Source organism: Prionailurus bengalensis, chromosome B4, assembly GCF_016509475.1.
Source record: "Prionailurus bengalensis isolate Pbe53 chromosome B4, Fcat_Pben_1.1_paternal_pri, whole genome shotgun sequence".
In the NCBI taxonomy this organism is placed as follows: Eukaryota; Metazoa; Chordata; class Mammalia; order Carnivora; family Felidae; genus Prionailurus; species Prionailurus bengalensis.
The window spans coordinates 21,993,965-22,014,748 of NC_057358.1; the positions used below are offsets into that span (position 1 = coordinate 21,993,965).

Consider the following 20,784-nt stretch of genomic DNA (forward strand, 5'->3'; position numbering starts at 1 on the left):
AGCCCAGAGCCTGACGCGGGGCTCGAACTCACAGACTGCGAGATCGTGACCTGAGCTGAAGTCGGACGCTTAACTGACTGCGCCACCCAGGCGCCCCTACATCCCATTTCTTACCTGCGGTACAAATCTGTCTCTACTCTTCTGACTCTAGTGAGTGTCTGATGACTGCCTTTGTGATTTTGCCTGAACTCGAGGAAAATGGCCTATAAAACCTCTACCAAGGTTCTTCACTGTGATGGTTATTATTTTTTTGTTTATTTATTTTGAGAGAGAGAGAGAAAGCACAAGCAGGGAGGGGTAGAGAGAGAGAGAGAGGGGGAGAATCCCAAGCAGGCTCTGCACTGTCAGAGCAGAGCCCGGTTTGGGTCTTGAACTCACGAACCTCGAGATCATGACCTGAGCTGAAATCACGAGTTGGTTATAACCCTTAACCGACTGAGCCACCCAGGAGCCCCTGTGATGGTTGATTTTATGTGTTAATTTGAGTGGGCCGTGGCTGGCCAGATTAGACGTTATTCCTAGGCGTGTCTGTGAGGGTGCCTTTAAACCAGTGGATTCAGTAAAGTAGATTGTCCTTCTTAAGTGGTTGGGCCTTATCCAGTCTGTTGAGGAACTGAAAAGAACAGAAGGCAGAGGAAGGAGGAATGTGTCCCCTTTTTTCCCAGCCTCACAGATTGAGCTGGGTCACCTCGTCTCATATTCTCCTGCTTTCCGAGTAGGATTTATCTCTTTGGCTCTCCTGATTCTCAAGACTTTGGACGGGGCTGAATTACACCACTAGCTTTCCTGAGTCTCTGGCTTACAGGTTCCATGTCGTGGAACTTACTAGCCTTAATAATTACATAAGCCAATTCTTCCTTCAATTTATCTTCTATTGCTTCTACATCTCTGGAGAACCCTGGCTAATTCAGTAACACTTTTCCATTCATTGACGCCTTGGAGAATCTGATAACAGCAACAAACCCTCATCCAGAAAAATGCACATTATCATGGATATAATTCGAGCATGCTTTAGAACCCCAAAATTCCATCCCTAAACACCAGAATTAAAGTCCCTATCTTACTTAGATAATGCCTGAAACCAGATGCCCCATTCTTATCTAACTGGAGCTGTAGCCTCTGAAGCCTGTACTTGAGCCCAGGAGGCTGGGAAATTGTCATGTCCTTTCCCAAAGAAGCAAGAAGGACCACTTCTGAAGCCTGAGGCTCAACTTTACTGATGTGGCTGTTTAGATATTATCTGAAACCCTAGCTAGAGGTACAAACATAAAAATATAATTCAACACCAGCACAGAATGCTGAACATGCAGCCTTATAAGTGTTATATAAAAATGCAATGGGGTGAATTGCTTTGGTCTGGCTATCAGAACCAATCTTAGCAGCAGAGCAGATGGAATGAACTTGATCGGGTTATTGGGTCTCACCCCTGCAGCTGGGAGAGAGTGGATGGAGACTGCGGGGGCCACTGTGGAAACAGCCACAAAGCCAACACGTGTTCTCTGTGGTTATCCTGCCACAGCTCGAGAGCATGCCAGATTCGCTGTAGAACCTCCCACCACATGCTCTGGGAGCTCGTGACTCCCCTGAGATGGCCACATCTCTAAAGTGTTCGTCATCTGTCAGGAATCTCAATGTCTGCATCTACTTTCAAGCACTTTTTAAAATTGTTTCTCCATTATCGAAGGGCTTAGCTTTTCCCCTAAAATTTAAGAAACCGTATGATCAGTACATACAGGTTTGTCATATGCTGATCTGGGTGCAGTTTATTATTGAGCAAGAAACATTTGAAACTGGATTGTTTTATTTTATAATTCGCTTAATCGAGAGATGTGGTTTGACTCACAGCTCCTCTAAGTATTCATCTGAACTGAGACTTTTTTCTCCCATTGTAAAGAAGAAAGAAACAATGTCATCTTTAATCCAAACCAAAAAAAAAAAAAAAAAAAAAAGCTCATCAGTCCGTTTATTTCAAGCATTTAGTTTTTAGTTTTTTGTCTACCTTTCTGGTTGGCCATGCTCAAAGTCAGAAAATCCAGCTGAAATGAACAATAACCTAAAAGACATTGGCTCCAAAAGAGAAACTCTGTTTAGATCATTAACTTTAGTAGATACTGAAAAGTAGGCAAATATCAACACCTGTCAAAGGCAATACATCCAGTTTATGGATGAATTCTGCAAAACTGTCAAGTAATGGGTAATTAATACTTTAAACTATTGAAGAGTATTAAAAAAAGAAAAGGAAAGACTTCCTTATTTACTCTGTATAGCTAGCATAAACCTGATTTCAAAATTGGACAGGCATGGCACTGAAATAAAGGGAATTACAATCCAATTTGAAAATATAGGTGCAAATACAGAGATAAAACCTTAAGAAATCAAATCCAGTGGGATCTGGGAGCTAGGGGGAAAATTGCAGAGAGTGTGGAGCGGGGCAATTAATTTCAACCTTTTGTCATCATCTGCAAAAGGAGTGAATGCCTGCTTACCTTCTACCAAAGGGCAATTCTCAGGACGCATTATTTACTGCGTCAAACTAGGTTTTTAAATAATGAAAATAAATGCTAAAAGTAGCTAGGCAATAAACCTCTTTTAAATATTTTACCATAGTATATTGCAAACATGGGTATGCATTTGGGAAAATTGCATGATGACCAAGTAGGTTTCATCTCCTGCATACAAAGGTGGTTCAATACCAGGATACCCATTAACCTAATTGACTACATAACACATGAAAAGAGAGACCAAATTCCTAGATGGGAATATCCACTGTTATAAAGATATCACATCTACCTCAAATTTGTTGATTAATAAATATAACACTAATCAAATTCCGTCAGAATTTTTGTTAGAAATCGGAATTTTATTCTAAATATCACATGATAGAGAAAAATGCCTAACAGTCACAGAGACATTAGTGAAAAAGAACAGAGAAAAGGGTGGATCTTCCCTGCTGTCAGGAGGACATAGTTAATGAAGCTACTAAGTAAAACAGCGAGGCAGTGCATGGAAGCATGGGGGTCCTAAGCCAGAATCCTGCCATAAACACGGGGATTTTGGTTTGGTATAGGTAGCATTTCGAGCATGAAATAAAGGGTAAGCAATTTAATAAATGGCTACTGGATAATCTCTCACACATTAGAAACAATACAGAGCTACAGCCACCATAAAGTTCATACATTAACAAGTGAGGTATTTAAGAATGGAAACAAAATCCCTGTTGCAAGGCAACTTGTCACTCTCCATAAAAATGAGAAAAGAAAATTACAAAGCAAAATTCTAAAATCATTAGAAGGAAATATAGGAACATGTGTTGATGATATTGAGTTGAGGGAGGCCTTCCTAGACAAGACAACATTTGAGAAGCACAACGTTAAATCAGTCTCTTTTTTAAAGTTTTAAAATTTATTTTGGGGGGGGGGTGCGGAGAGAGAGGGAAAGAGAGAATCTCAAGCAAGTTCTACATAGTCAGTGCAGAGTCCAGTGGGGGGCTTGATCTAATGAGACCATGAGATCATGACCTGAGCCAAAATCAAGAGTCAGATGCTTAACCAACTGAGTCACCCGGGCACCCCTCTTTTAAAAAAATGATATAAAAAAGACAGTCTAAGCGGAATTAAAATAGAAGCAATAAGACTGAGAAATTTTTTACACCATATTTAATAGGTAATGATTACTCTCCAGAAAACGTAAAGAGAATATATAAATCAATTTTAAAAAGTCAAAATAGTTGAAAGATATGAATAAACAATTCATGGAAGTGGAAATCAAAAGGGACACATGAGAAGATTCTTAATGTCAATGGTAATTAAGGAAATACAGATAAAACTTTAAAATATATTTTAACCGTCCAACTGTCAAGATCAGAGAAAATGTTTATCTGTGTTATTCGGTAAGCATGCAGGAAAATATATATTTCTATAAACTTTAGGTGAAAGTATAACTTGAGATAGCCTTTCTGGAAATCAATTTGCCACTTATATAAATGATAGAAAGTTCCTATGATTTGGCCGATCCATTCTATTTCTGGGATTCAAGTCTTTGGAAAAATTTACACTTAAATCTAGAAATATATGGACAAAGATTTTCCAGCATTGCTTTTCAACATAACAAATTGGAAATAATCTAAATCTTCATCAAAATGTGGTATTTCTGCTAGTGAATACTACACAACCTTTAAAAATAATACTGGAAAATCATAAAGTCACAAAATATATAGCCAGTAGATCCCATTTATAAATCTTCCATCAACTAATTGAGTGTGTGTGTGTGTGTGTGTGTGTGTGTGTGTGTATGTGTATATCTGGATGGGTCAGTGTCTGTGTACAAATTCATAGGAAAAGTTTAGGAAGGATCTACCAAGTGTTGACGACCAACGTTATGCCATTTATTTCTATTTCACTTCAGTGTTTTACAACAAGAGTATATCATATATTGAGTAATAAAAACATAAAAATAAAATAACATGATATGAAGAATTTTAATCACATCACATAGCATGATGACCATGAATTCCCACTGCCCACCCTTCTCTACTTGAACAAGTAGATACTCTTGACTACCTGTCAGGAAAACAAGAGTGATTAATCTTCCTCTACATGACAAAATCTTTCCATTGAGCACCACAGTGCAAGATGAGATTTTTTTCACAGAGTGAAAGGTAAGACATGAACTAGGAGAAAATATTCACAATGCATATATTTGACTAAGGACTTGTATCCAGAATCAATTAAAAAGTTAAATGGAAAACTCCTACTAATCAATAAGGTAGAATACCAAATTAGAAATAAATGACAGAAGCACACCTGGAATGATAGATTAAAGATCTCAAAAAACCCACTCCTCCATAGAAGCAGGCAAAACACTGATAAAAATGGCTAAAAGTACACTTCTTTCAGAACTCAGGAAAGTAATCAAAGGCTTACAACAATCCAAGGAGCTTCCAAAGACATCACGAAAAAGAAAACTACAGACCAATATACCTTATAATATTGACATAAAATCCTCAAGAAAATATAAACAAACATATAAAATTAAACATAAAAAACGTAAAATAAAAGCAAGACATAAAAAGAATTGTAGAGGCACCTGGGTGCCCTGTAGTTGACAGTCCATTTGGTTGAGTGTCAACTCTTGATTTTGCCTCAGGTCATGATCTCATGGTTGTGAGATTGAGTCCTGCGCTGGGTTCCATGCTGAGGGTGGAGCCTGCTTAAGATTCTCTCTCTCTCTCTCTCTCTCTCTCTCTCTCTCTCTCCATTTGTCCCTCTCTCTCACTCATGTGCTCTCTTTCTCTCTCTCTAAAAAAAAAAAAAATTGCAGACAATGACTAAGTGGGTTGATCCCTGGAATATAAGGTTGATTTAACCAACAAAACTCAACCAGTATAACACATCAAATTAATACAATAAAAGACCAAGAATCACATGATCTTAATAGAAGCAAAAAAATTTTTTTTGACAAAGTGCAATGACTTTTCATGATAGAAACACTCAAACACTCAACAAACTAGGAGTAGAAGGAAATTTCCTGAAATTGATAAAGGTCTTCTATGAAAAACCCACAGCTTAACGCTTAATGGTGAAAAACTGATTTTTTTCTCCTTCAAATCGGGAACAAGACAAGAACATCCACATTCATCACTTCCACCTAACACTGTATTAAAGGTTCTAGCCTGCATTTAGGTAAGAAATGAGATAAAAGACATCAAGATCAGAATGGAAAAATTAAACCATCTCTGCACACAGATGACACAAGCCTACATAGGGAAAATCCTAAGGAGTTGCACACACACAAAATGTTAGTATTAGTAAACAGATCAGCCCAGTTGCAAGATACAAGATATAGAATCAATATGCAAAAGTCGACTGTATTTCTATTTGTTAGCAATGAGGAGTCTGTCAATGAAATTAAGACAATTCCCTTTACAAAAGAATAAAATACTTAGGAATAAACTTAACAGAAGAAATGCAATATTTGCACAGTCAAAACTCAAAATCTTGTTGAAAGAAATTGAGGAAGACTTAAATAAGTAGAAAGACACCCTATGTTTATGGGTTAGAAGTTTTAATATTAAGATGGCAATACTCCCCAAACTAATCTACAGATTCAACACAATTCCTATCAAAATCCCAGCTGAATGTTTCCAGGAATTACCAAACTAATCCTAAAAGTCAGATGGAAATGCCAGGGATCTAGAATAGCCAAAACAATCTTTAAAAAGTTGGAGGACTCGTACTTCCTGATTTCAAAACTGACTACACTACTACTATAATCAAGAAAATGGGGCTATAGCCTAAGGATAGGCATATGGATTAACAGAATAAATTGACAGCACAGAAATAAACCCTTATGTTTATGGTCAATCAATTTTCAATAAGGATACTAAGAAAATTCAACAGAGAAAGAACAGTTTTTTCAACAATTGGTGTTGTAGCAACTGTATATCCATAAACAAAATAATGAACTTTGGATCCCTACTCTGCCATATACAAAAATTAATTCACAACGGATCATAGGCATACATGTAAGAACTAAAACTTCAAGACTTACAAGAAAACTTGAGAGTAAATTAAAAAAATTTTTTTCTTAACGTTTATTCATTTCTGAGGGACAGAGAGAGAGCACAAGTGGGGGAAGGGCAGAGAGAGAAGGAGACACAGAATCTGAAGTAGGCTCCAGGCTCTGAGCTGTCAGCACGGAGCCCAACGCAGGGCTTGAACCCACAAACTGTGAGATCATGACATGAGCTGAAGTCGGACGCTTAACTGACTGAGCCACCAGGAGTCTTACAATCTTTTTTTTTTTTTTCAACGTTTATTTATTTTTGGGACAGAGAGAGACAGAGCATGAACGGGGGAGGGGCAGAGAGAGAAAGAGACACAGAATCGGAAGCAGGCTCCAGGCTCTGAGCCATCAGCCCAGAGCCCGACGCGGGGCTCGAACTCACCGACCGCAAGATCGTGACCTGGCTGAAGTCGGACGCTTAACCGACTGTGCCACCCAGGCGCCCCAGGAGTCTTACAATATTAAGTCATGCAGTGGTTTCTTAGGTATGATACCCACAGCACAGATGACAAAAGGAAGACTAAATAAACTGAGCTACACAAAAATGAAGAACTTGCGTGTGTCAAAGGACACTATCAAAAAGTGAAAAGGCAACCCACAGAACAGGGGAAAAAGATTTGCCAATCATTTATCTGTCAAGGGTAATGTATTGAGAATACACAGACATCTTTTGTAACTCAACAATGAAAAGAAAAATGGCCCCAGTTAAACATTAAAGAATTTGAATAGACATTTCTCTCAAGAAGGTATACAAATGATCTGTAAGCACATGAGAAGATGCTCAAATCATTAGTCATTGAGGCAAGAAAAATGAAAATCACAATGAGATACAGTTCACACTCTCGAGGATGGCAAACCTTTTTTGAAAAGACAGGCAAGGGGCATCTGGGTGGCTCAGCTGGTTGAGCGGCTGACTTTGGCTCACGTCATGATCTCACGGTTTGTGAATTCGAGCCCTGCATCTGGCTGGCTGCTGTCGGTACAGAGCCCACTTCGGATCCTATGTTCCCCCTTCTCTCTGGCTTTCTCCCACTCATGCGCTTTCTCTCTCAAAAATAAATAAAACATTTAAAAAAAAAAGACAGGCAATAACAAGTACTAACGAGCATGTGGGAAAAATGGAAACTCCATTCATTGCTTGTGGTATTTTATTTTATTTTTTATTTTTTTAAAAATTTTTTTTCAACGTTTTTATTTATTTTTGGGACAGAGAGAGACAGAGCATGAATGGGGAGGGGCAGAGAGAGAGGGAGACACAGAATCAGAAACAGGCTCCAGGCTCTGAGCCATCAGCCCAGAGCCCGACGCGGGGCTCGAACTCCCGGACCACGAGATGGTGACCTGGCTGAAGTCGGACGCTTAACCGACTGCGCCACCCAGGCGCCCTGCTTGTGGTATTTTAAAATAGTGTGGTAGCTTTGGAAGTTTGGCAGTTCCTCAAAATGGTGAAAATAGAGTTACCATATGACCCAGCAATGTTCCTTCCAGGTATATATCTGAGAGAATTGAAAACATACGTTTCTTTAAAAACTTGTATACAAATGTCTATAGTAGCGTTATTAACAACAGCCTCAGACAGGAAACAATACAACTGTCCCTCAAGTAATGAACAGACAAAGAAGAACGTGGCATGCTCTTTCTCTTCAACAAGGCGGCTGAGCAGATGAAGAGATGCAGATCTTTGGGAAGACCCCGACAGGCAAGACCATCATCCTCAATGTCGAGCCCAGAGACACTACTGAGAATGTCGAAGCCAAACTCCAAGGCAAGGAGGGCATCTCCCCTGCTCAGCAGCATCTGATTTTTGTGGGCAAATGGCCGGAGGATGGCTGCATGCTCAGGCGACAATACCCAGAAAAAGTCCACTTGGTACTTCGCCTGTGGTGTAGCATCATCCAACCTTCCCTCTGCCGGGTGACCCAGAAACACAACTGCGACAGGATAATCTGCCCCAAGCGTTATGGTCACCTGCACCCTGTGCTGTCAACGGCCAGAAGAAGTGCGGCCACACCACCCATACCTGTGCTCCAAGAAGATCAAATAAGGTCCCTCCACTCACTCTTCCATTGCCTGCAGGAGGCCCAAGGCCCTTGGGCTTCAGCAAAGTTCCCTTTTCATTGAAAAAAAAAATACATAACCGTATAAGGGAATATTGCTCAACATTAAAAAGGCATGAAATACAGATGCTTGCTACAACATGGTTGAGCTTTGAAGACATGTTCAGTAAACACACACACACACGCACACAAAAAAGTGATAAAATGTTACACAATGAATGATCTTTTTAATTATTATTATGAAATGTCTGGAGTAGGGATATAGACTAAAAGTAGATTACTGGTTGCCAGGGGTTGGGGGCGGAGGTGGGGCAGATGCAGAGTGACTACTAATGGGAATATGGTTTCTTTTTAGGGTGATAAAAATGTCCTGAAGTTAGATGATGCTGATCTGATAATGGTACAACCCTGTAATACACTAATACCTGATGCATTTGTACTTTAATACCATGAAATTTATAGTATGTGACTTATATCTCAATAAGGCTATTGTTAAAAAAAATGGGCAAAAGACTTTCACAGGCAGTTTCTAAAAGAGCATATCTAACTGACAGTAAGCATGGGAGATGATACTCAATCTCATTAGTCATGAGAAAATTAAAATTAAAACCACAACAAGATACTGCCACACACCCACTAGAATGGCTAAAATTAAAAAGATTGACAACACCCAGTTTGGCAACAACACGGACCAACTGGGACTCTCATACGTTGCTGGTGGGAGTTTAAATTGGTACAAACACTTTGGAAGACAGAATTATATACTAAAACTAAATAGATGCCTACTTTAAGATTCCCAGTAATTCTACTCCCAAGTCTATGTCCAACAGACATGAATAGAAATCTCCACAAAAAGATTCAGAGGAGGTATTTTGGGGGCTCCCATTTACCGTCCTCTCCCTATTTCTCTCACTCCCCAGGCCCTGTCAACCACTTTCCTACTTGGTTTATAGGAATTTGACATTTTTTTTTCTTTTTTAGATTCCACACGTAAGTGATGCCATATCTGGTTTATTTCAGTTAGTATAATTGCCCTCCAGTTTTATCCATGTTGTCACAAATGACAGGATTTCTTTCTTTTTAAAAACTGAGTAATATTCCATATATATTTCAGTATCACATTTTTTCTTTCTTTCTTTCTTTTTTTTAGTTTCTTTTTATTTATTTTGAGAGAGATAGAGAACAAGCAAGGGAGGGATAGGGGGTGGGGGGATAGAATCCCAAGAAGGCTCCACATCATCAGCACAGAGCCAGATGCAGGGCTCGAACTCACGAACCATGAGATCATGATCTGAGCCGAAAGCAAGAGTCAGACACTTAACCAACTGAGCCACCCAGGCGCCCCTCAGTATCACATTTTCTTTAACCATTCATAGGTCAATGGACACTTGGGTCGTTTCCATACTTGGGCTATGTGAATAATGTCGCAGTGAACATCAGAGTGCAGATAGCTTCCCAAGATAGTGATTTTATTTCCTTTGGATATATATTCAGGAGTGGAAGTGCTGGATCATATGGTGGTTCTGTTTTTAGTATTTTCAGGAATGTCCACACTGTTTACCATCATGGATGTACCAGTTTACATTCCTACCAACCACGTAGAGGGTTCCCTTTCTCCACCTCTTGCCAGCATTTATTATCTCTTGTCTTCTTGATAATAGACATTCTAACTGCTATGAGGTGATGATATCTCATTGTGGCTTTGATTTGCATTTCCCTGATTGGTGATGTCAAGCACCTTTTCATGTGTCTGTTGATATTTTGTATGTCTTCTTTGAAAGAATATCTATTCGGGTGCTTTGCCATTTCTTCACTGGGTTGTTTGTTTTTGTTTTCTTTAAACTGTGTTTTTTTATTAACCTTTTATCAGATACGTGGTTTGCAAATATGTCCTCCCATTCCAGAGGTTACAGAAGGTTTTTAGTTTGAAGTAGTCCCGCTTGTTTATTTTACTTTTAGTTACCTTTGTTTTGGTGTCTAATCCAAAAAATGATGCTAAGACCAATGTCCAACAGCTTACCACTTATGTTTTCTTTCATAGGTTTTATAGTTTCAGGTCTTCCATTCAAGTCTTGATTCCATGTTGAGTTGATTTGTGTGTATAGGGTAAGAGAGGGGCACAGTTTCATTCTTTTGATTGTCTGGTTTTCCCCAACACTGTTTATTGCCAAGACTGTCCAGAACAGCTAGATATTCTTTTCTGACTTTCTTTCCCAAAAGACAGAAATAAGAATTTATTTTGGTAAGGTCTCCTAATTTTTAAATGTTGCAACTATTTCATATGGGGCTTTAAAACCACTCTGCATGCCTAACAAAGCCCATTGGCATCTTCCATTCAGATCATGGACTGCCACTTTACAGCATTTGCGTGATACTACTCTTGTCCTCCTTTCCAGGGTTAAGTAATTATAATAGATTTCTTATTTAAAATGCCTTTATAAGTAGCTACTTTACAGTAATATATAATTAGTAAAATTCAATTGTGAGAGTTTTAGTTCAGTTAAGGATGACATAAAATTAACAGATAATCCATTTGTCTGGGAGTTAATCTATTGTGGAGCAAAGTAATATTCTCTCTTTTGTGAAAAATTGTAGTAAAATATGATATATTCTTAGAAGCATTACTGGCAAGTAAAATAGGGAATAAGAAGGAATAATACGATAGGAGTGCATCTAAAATAATAGCACCCAGAGAATTAGAGGAAAGATAGACCTAATGACAGAATGTCAGCCTTGTAAAAAGCGTATAAATATATAATCTCTCGAACATGATAAAATACTAATTCTTTCCTGTTTTTACTGATTTCATCTAAAAATATGGCAGTTTTCTCTAAAGTAGCTTATGGCTTCCACGGGTGTGTGTTAATACAGCAAACGTTGGCCATTACAATGTATCACACAGGTAGAATTTGCCACCGGGCAAAGTGAAAAGGTTTCTTCAGGGTCATGTTTCAGGGAGGTGATTGAGCCCGGGGAAAACAGAAGTCCTCTGGGATGAGTCTGGGCTGGACTTTGAGTTGGAGATTGACCAAATCTTGTAGATGCCGAGGAAGCTGCTTTCTGACAGATGAAGAAACCATCGAAAAATAGTGAGGCTGCAAGACTGATGAATCTTATTTCTAATTAAAAGAAAGAGAGCCAATCCTTTTTGAATTTGTGCAGCAGAGGGAACACAATTGAGTGTTCCATCACTCCAACACCAATGGGTGAATATAAGTGCTCTAATTTACAGTGCTCTGTATGATTACCTATAAAAACAAAATCGCCCATTTAAATGACTGTATTAATTTCCCCGGGCTGCCTTAACAAAGTGTCACCAACTGTGGGGCTTAAAACAACAAAAATGATCATTCCATGGTTCTAGAGGCTAGAAGTCTGAACCGAAAAATGTCACCAGGGCTGTGCTGTCTCGGAAGGCTTTGGAAAAGGCGTCTTCCTTGCTTTTTCCTAGCTTTCTGGTGGCTCCTGGCAGTCCTTACTCGGTAGCTTCATCACTCCCATTTCTGTCTCCGTCTTTAGATCGACTTCTTCCCTGGGAGTGTGTCTGCAAATCTCTCTCTCTCTCTTTTAGGGACTCCACTCGTTGGATTTAGGGCCCACCCTAATTCAATATGACCTCATCTTGGCTTGATTGCATCTGCAAAGACCCCATTTCCAAATAAGATCACAGTCACAGGTGCCCAGGGTTGGGACTTCACCATAATCCTTTGTTGGGGACACAATTCAGCTCACGGCAATGACCACAGCTTGTGTAACTGTGGAGAAGGCACACAAAAGTAAAATATAAATCTTGCCTTCAAGGGGTTTCTATTATATGAAAGATGCAACATAGACATGGCACAATTTACGTATAATCATATGCATAAAATATGGAGAGTCATCATTTCAGAGCTTGAAGAGATATTCAAGATAATCTATTCAAAGCCCTCATTTCCATGTGATGTGAAGTAGATTGGAGCTACCTTTGTTTTGTTATGATATAGGACATTTTAATTTATAAATAGGCTAAGTTTTTGATCTTTTTTTTCCTTTGATATACCCAGCAAAGTAATTCCCCAGCACAGAATTATAATATTATGAATTGATATGACTTTATGATTTTTTATTTTTTTACACTTCTATTTTTGTGTAAATCATAATACAGAATGCTCATTAATGCTCTTCTCCAAATCACCATGGTTCATCTAACTTACTATAACTATATGGGCGATAAATACTACAATATTCTTCAATCTGTTCCTTTAATCCTTATTTTTCTTCCATCAATTTGTCTATTCCTGACTCAGAATCTGATTGTTTGAATTTCTGTGGTTTTATAATATATGACAAAGTAAGCCTTTTTGGTCTTTTGCCCCCAAATATATCTTGGCTCATTTCAAATTGTTCTCCAAGTCAAGTACAATTGTAGTATCATTTTTGAAAGTTCTAAATAGATTTTGTTTGGAATTACACATGAGATTGCATTGCATTTATAGAGTCCTGCCAAGGGATGGCAGAGCCAGAGTGAGATACAGAGGATGTTCATATGGGGGAGGGGTGTCGCGGAGTCTGGAGTGGGCTGTCAGGGCCCAAGTAGGGTAAAGATGGAAACTATGTAGAACTGTCACTTGGCATTAGGTGTCAAAGCCTGAGTAGGACCTGTGGTACAACCACAAAGGTGGGGACAGCCTAGTGGGGGGAATTAGAAGGCCATGGCTCATGTCTACAGCATTCCTGCTAAGGATGCCTAACTTGAATTCAATCACAAAGAAACTTCAGGCAAGGCCAAGTTGAGGTACATTCTACAAAACTGGCCTATAGTCTTCTAAATACTCAAGGTCATGAAAGTCAAGGCAATACTAAGGAGCTGTTAAGACTGAAGGAGACTAAAGAGAGATAACTAAATGCCAAGCATGGTTCTGCACTGGATATTTTTGTGGTAAAAGATTATTGAGATAATTGATGAAAATTGATTATGGGGTTTAATAATTAGATGGCAGTAATGTATCAGTAATAATTTTGTTATTTGAATGGTTGTATTGCCATTATGTAGAACACCCTTGTTTGTAGGAAACACACACTAGAGTTTTAGGTGATAGGGAAACAGGGAAAGCAATTTACTTCAAGTAATTTGGAAAAAAGTAGGTTTTTATATCGTACTTCAACATTTTGTACCTACGTGATTACTTCAAAAATAATTTTTCAAATAGAAAACAATTGTGTTCTGAAAATAAATTTATAGACTAAATTGAAAGAGAATTGAATGTTTTCAAGATTGAATCTTCCCATATAGAACATCTAATGTATCTCCATTAATTCATTTTTTTTTGTTTTTTGTTTTTACATTATTGAGGAAATTATTGCGTCTTCTGTATAGGCTTTGATTATTTCATTCTTAGGCATTTAATAATGGTTTTTGCTATTGTGGATTTGTGAATGGGATCTTTCTTCCATCCTTCACCTTTTTTTATGCTGACATGTAAGAAATCTGTTGAGATTTAGATGTTTATTTTTTTATCTTGGGCACTCCGCTGAGTTTTGACCTTTTATTTCTATTTTCAATTGATTCTTTTGTAATTTCTTAGTAATAAATCATATACTGCAAACAATTTTGGTTTTGTCTCTTTATTGTATGAATTTTTACCTTACCTATCTTATTGCTAGTAATTCCAGAATAAGGCAGCATATGGTCTTAAAGGCAGGTATCTTTGTCCTCATCTTGGCTTTAGTGGGAGTGAGAGATTCATTCCTCTGAGCTGCGGTTTACTGCTTGTTTATGATCTTAGCCAAAAGGCCGAGAAGCGATACTGCTTGTTTATGATAGATATTCCTTATTGCACTAAGGGAACATCTTCTTATCCCTAATTTTCTAAGGTTTTTCCCTCTACAGATTGAATACTGAATTCTACCAAGTGTTTTTGTGGTGATATTCATATGATTGTTCTCACTTAACCCATTTGAGTACTGAGTTGCCTGAGAAGATTTCCTAAAGCTGACTTACTGATAAATTCTTAGGAAAAAATTCAACTTTGAAATTAATGTAATGTGGGATTTAATGTGATAATGTTCTATATGAGATTTTACAACTATATTTATAAACAATATTAGTGCTCATTTGTTCGTGTCTGTTATGTTCTTGTTCACCTTTTAACTTTAGAGCAAGGTAAACATCATAAAATTAACTGGGGAACATATTCTACAATTTCACAGATAACATAGAATATGATCAAACCAACCTTCAAGGAATAGAGAGACCTTGTCTATAAAACATGTAGGTCTATTGTCTTGTCTTTCCTTTCCTTTCCTTTCCTTTCCTTTCCTTTCCTTTCCTTTCCTTTCCTTTCCTTTTCTTCTTTTCTCTTCTGTTTTCCTTATTACTATTATTTTCTACCTTTTTAAAACCTTTTTTCTTAGTTATTATGCTATCTAAATTTGCTATGCTTTTGAGTCAATTTTGGTGTTTTACATTTTCCTGTAAAATCGTCTCTTTACTACGTGTGTCCTTTTCTCTGGTGATTTGAAATTTATATGTCTATTTTTTTTCTATTCGTGGTTATCTTTATGTTAAAAATATATTTGATATTAAATTCCTGTCATTCCCAAGAACAAAATGATGTGTATGTACTTTGCTCACTCTATCTTTCCCTTCTCCCTCCAAAAGCTGATAAGTTAGCATGTTATATGTTGCTCCTTCTCTAGTAGTCTCTTTAATTTTGTTTAAGCAGCTATAGATTATTTTAAAATATTATGCATTTTTCCATTAAAAATGCTTATAATTGCTTTGTCTTTCACAACCATAATTAGTTATTATTCTTCAAAAATTTTATTTCTTTCCAATCATCAATAAGGGAATGTATTCTAATTATAAAAATTCATTACATAAAACTAAATTCTCCTTTTATAACCATTGGCAAATGCCAGTTCCTTCCAAAGAACTTATTGCTATTATGAATTTGGGTTTATATCCTTTCAAGTATATGGTGATGCATGCCATATACACCCAAACCATGTATTGAATGTGCAATATTTAGAGTAAATCGTTTAATATGGCACAAATTATTACATAGCTTCCTTTTTTAAAAAAAACTGATTGACACAGCTTGGAGCTTTTTTCATGTTAGTATGTATAGATTTACTTTGTTGTTTTTACCTGCTTCATCCCATAATGTAAATGTACCACAATTTTTTCACCCACTTTCCTACTATTAGACATGTAGATAATTGTTTTGGAGCTATTGCAAACAATGTTGAAGTCAGCATCCATTTACATGCTTCATTTTTTTTTTTTAATTTTTAAAAAAATTTTTTAACGTTTATTTATTTTTGAGACAGAGAGAGACATAGCATGAATGGGGGGAGGGTCAGAGAGAGAGGGAGACACAGAATCGGAAGCAGGCTCCAGGCTCCGAACTGCCAGCACTGAGCCTGACGCGGGGCTCGAACTAGTGAACCACAAGATCATGACCTGAGCCGAAGTCGGACACTTAACCGACTGAGCCACCCAGGCGCCCCTACATGCCTCATTTTGAACATGTACAGGTGTATCTCTAGAGTTATGTATCAATTGCTTTAATTCAGGAAATAGCAAACACTTTAGGTTTTCCAAACATAAAAGGATTTAATGCAGAAATAAGTTGTTGATAAAATAATTATAAGTGCTGGGGGTGTGGCCATCAGGATATTCCCCTGGAACTTCGACTTCCATTTTGACCAGTGCCAATGCGATCCCAGCCTTGGGTGACTGCTGCTGTCACTGCTGTCATCACCACCATCCACAGTGACTAGACATGCATGATGAAGCTTGTGGACTGCAAACCCCCTCACTCTTTGGAGCTTCCTTGTCTGTCCACACGGGTGCAGAAAGATCGTGTAACTCCTTCTGCGTTTAAAAAAGCTCATGAACATCCATCTAATTGCCAGAACCAAATTTACATCCAGAATCCTAGCAGCAAGAGAATCAGAGGAATGTAGTTAGCTTTCTAATATCGCCAAATAAGAAGGCAGGATGAACTAGGAATCGAAACAGTCAAACCAGTCCATCACAGTCTAAATCGTTACCTGCTCTATATCCATAAGCAAGTTTTTATGCACATGGAGTCTTCCAGACAGTCACAATAGCAACAACTTACTCCCACCTATCATTATGCAACTATGCTCCATATAAATAAAACGCTCTGTTACCAAAGAAAAGGCACAAATCCTATTAAATGCTCTATCCACCCCTGAAGACGTTCAGTCCTTTTCCAGTTCAGTCACAGGCCCATCTTGGTATCCAATAACCTCAAAACTAAATGACAGATAACCATCACCTCATTGATACAGAAGTAAAAAGGAGGGGCGCCTGAGTGGCTCAGTCGGTTAAGCATCCAACTCTTGATTTCTGCTCAGGTTATGACCTCATGGTTGTGAGATCAAGCCCGTGTCAGGCTCTGAACTGGGCGTGAGGTCCGCTTAAGATTCTCTCTCCCTCTCACTCTGCCCTTCCCTCACTCATGCTCTCTTTCTCTCAAAAAAAAAAAAAAAAAAAAAAGAGAAGATTGGTTAATACACACAAATATATACATAATAAAGCAAGCAAGAAAAATATGTACAGCTATGATAATCTGTCCTGCAACAGGTCAGAAAAACATTGTTGGTATTTACAACTTCTTCGTCCACTACCAATTTTATGGGTCAATTTGCTCTCAGTCACCACCAGTTAAGTGTTTTATATCTAGTGAGGTGACCCACACCTTCCTTCCATAAATGCCTGAGATTTTCTTCATTTTGTCTGTATTGTGTTGCCGTGGGCTTCCATTAATCTTTAGGATTGGATATGAAGTATTAGGAGACACCCAAGGGGATTCTCTGGGTTATAAATACGCCTTCCTGCCCTTGATATGTACCAGTAATTCTATTGCTGCTTGATAATCAAGGCCCATCACGCAAGCCAGAAGAGCAAATCCTTTCTTTGTGTTTGTTCTTTGTTCAGTAGCAAGAGACCCCAAAGGTGGCCAGCTGGCTAACTCATCTTTTAGTTCAGTGAAATCATTGTTGTGTCATAGGTGGAAGCAGCCCTCTACTGAGAAATAAGGAATTTAAGCTGGCAGGTTCAAAATCATGGCAAAGAGAAGTCAATATTGTGTACGTGAGTATGATAACAGCAAGAGGAACCGCTCACACTTAATTCGCCCTCTTGATTCCCAGACCCTCATATTTTGTTGACAGGGGAATCAATACCATAAGACTGTCCCCAATATCACAGAGAGGTATCTTTCAATTGATGCATAAATGAGTTTTGAACAGACCATCTCACCATTGTATAGGGTATTGGGATGCAGAGTTAAGATCCACAAATCTTGTAAAAATAAGTCCATTGTCTCATTTAAAAAACAAATAAAATGAATTCCTTGGTCAGAAGGAATGTCATGTGAAATACTATGGCAACAAAAATGACATCCAGTAAGATCATGGATGATGATTTGTGACAAAGTGCTTTGACAGAGAAGGCAAATCCATATCCAGAATTAGATTATTTTCTGGGTTATATATACGAGGCTAGATAGACCCAAGTAAGTCATGAGAAAAATTTCATGACCTCCACGGGGTGAGGGCCCCCTCACAGATCAAAGTCAGTCAGTTGGCACACAGAGATATGACTACACCAGATGTAAGAATATTTAAATATCTCTCTATGGTGAGTAAATAGTACTTCCCCAGCTCCTAAAGCTTCCTTTTCTGAACTCCCTGGCTGCCCCAGTCCCTCCTTTCAGATCTAGGCAGTAGGATGAGAAAGGTATAAATGGTCTGCTTTTGATTTTGGTATTGTTGTCTTAGGGACAAAAAAAGATGCAGGCAAGGACCTTCACTTCTGTTCACCTACTATCCTTGGCATTCCAAGTTCAACTTGGACAGAAGCCCTCTCCATAATGAGTAATAACTGCTATAGCTCTTTCTGCTTTACATCTGTATCTTGTGACTACACGGTACACCCTCATCATATTTAGTTTGATAAATTAAAATGTCTTAAATTAACCTTTCATTTGAAACTTCCCCCGGAGTTCCAACTGGAGATTAGAGTTCAGGACTTGACTTTGCCTCGCCTTGGGTTTGTCCTATCCCATGTTAATGAACTTGTGGGAGAAAAGGGCAGCACCCCTTACTCACGTGACAGACTACAGGGCAAGAGGCAGAGGCAGGCTGGTGATGGCGAGACAAAACCATCAGGTCCCTCTCTGCTTTTGCAGGCCAATCTCCTTGAGAAGTCCCAGGCCTTGCATAGATGCTGGCATCGTGCTCTGGTTTACATCAGAGCCCTAGCATTTATCCTTCTAGATAGCTGCCTCTCCCCATGGACTAGAAAGAGAGGGAAGGAATGAGATGGAAAGCCTCAGGCTGCCATGTTTGCCTCAAAAATTTTCTTTACTATTTTTAATATTTATTTATTTTTAAATATTTTTAGTATTCATTCTGATCATGAAAGTAATACATGGTCATTTACTTTTTATTTTTTTTTAAGTTTATTTATTTATTTTGAGAGAGAGAGAGACAGACAGAGTACAAGTGGGGGAAGGGCAGAGAAAGAGGGAGAGAGAGAATCCCAAACAGGCTCAGCACTGTCAGTGTAGAACCAAATGTCAGGCTTGAACTCATGAGCCGTGAGATCTTGATCTGAGAGGAAAGCAAGAGTTGGATGCTCAACTGACCGAGCCACCCAGGCACCCCAAGACATGGTCATTTAACAATGATATCATACAAAAATATATAGGAAGTGAGATAGTCTCTTTTATTCTCATTCCCCTCTCCCAGTGATAACCATTGGTATCAGCTTTGTATTTCACACACACACACACACACACACGCGCGCGTGCGCGTGTATAGACACTATACCATAACATTTTCCTAGTCTTTGTACTAAAAGGAGTATTAGGATGCATTTTAACAAATTTAATAATATCTTTATTTATTTATCCTTGACAGATCCTCTTTTTCATCTTATTCATTTCAACAGTGAGTGGTGCAGTATTTCACGTTGGGTCTGTATCATGATTTCTTTAATCAACGCAGGATGAATGAATATCTAGTAGTTTATATGTTGTGCTTTTTTTTTTTATATCCAAGCACTTATGGTGATGATAGAGGTAGAAATTTCACCAACTGGTCCTTGGATCTTGGACTCTTTACAAAAGTTTGCAAAATAGAGAGGCCATCTAAACTTATGGACTCACCAATTAGTTTGGAAAGCTAGACTTGCTCTTGAATGCTAATTCAGAATCATTTCAGAGCAAAGCAGGCTTCTCTGTTTTTGTTTGGAGGGGAGGGGACTGGAACACGTAGTGTTGGTAAATGCAGTTTGTGTACAATTGTTCCTTAGATAAATGTATGACATAAAATGCTTTCTAAGGAATTTATGTATCTGTAAGGTCCATTAAAAATAGCCTTTATTTTTGTCTCTAAAGAAAATAAAAGTAAGCTGCATAATGATATTTTAACCAACCCCCCCCCCCAACACAGACACATACCCTTCCCACTGACCCCAGAAATTGCAACTGTGTGGATTAGAGAGGTTTTTATACTCTATTTGTAATAACTTTAAGATTTTTAGTCACTGAACCATTCTGTCATCAATTTTCATTGCTTTTTATTTTACTTTGAGGTGGACTGGTTCCAAGCTGACTAAGTCACACATTTAAAATAATTAAAAGTTTTATGTTGCGGAAGAAAAATACACTCTTTCTTCCACCTTGGTGTGTGTCCTTTTCCCCATTCATTTATCACCGTAATGCAGAAAAATAGTAAACCAAAGCAGCATTTCATGTCTAACCTTGTCGCCTCAAACATTCAAGATGAAACCTGTGAAGCTCTACAAGCTTCTGTGTGTGGGGCTTACAGTCTTTGCAAAGACAATGGAAACCACTAAATGCTTTTGAAATTATATTTACAAATAACAATTATATATCTGTGATATTTTTTAAGTTAACTTATTTTGAGAAAGAGAGAGAGAGGGAGAGAAAGAGAGAGAGAGCAGGGGAGGGGCTGAGAGAGAGAGAGAGAGAGAAAGAATCCCAAGCAGTCTCCACACTGTCAGTGTAGAGCCCGATGTGGGGCTCAAACTCATGAACCGTGAGATCATGACGTGAGTTGAAATCGAGAGTTGGATGCTTAACTGACTGAGCCACCCAGGTGTCTCTCTGTAATGTTTTTA

The 20,784-nt window shown here is 38.3% G+C and overlaps 1 pseudogene; it reads left to right on the forward strand.

Moving 5' to 3' along the window:
* Positions 1-8,074: 8,074 nt before the first annotated feature.
* LOC122473553 overlaps positions 8,075-20,784 on the forward strand; it is a 39,321-nt pseudogene continuing 26,611 nt past the window's right edge.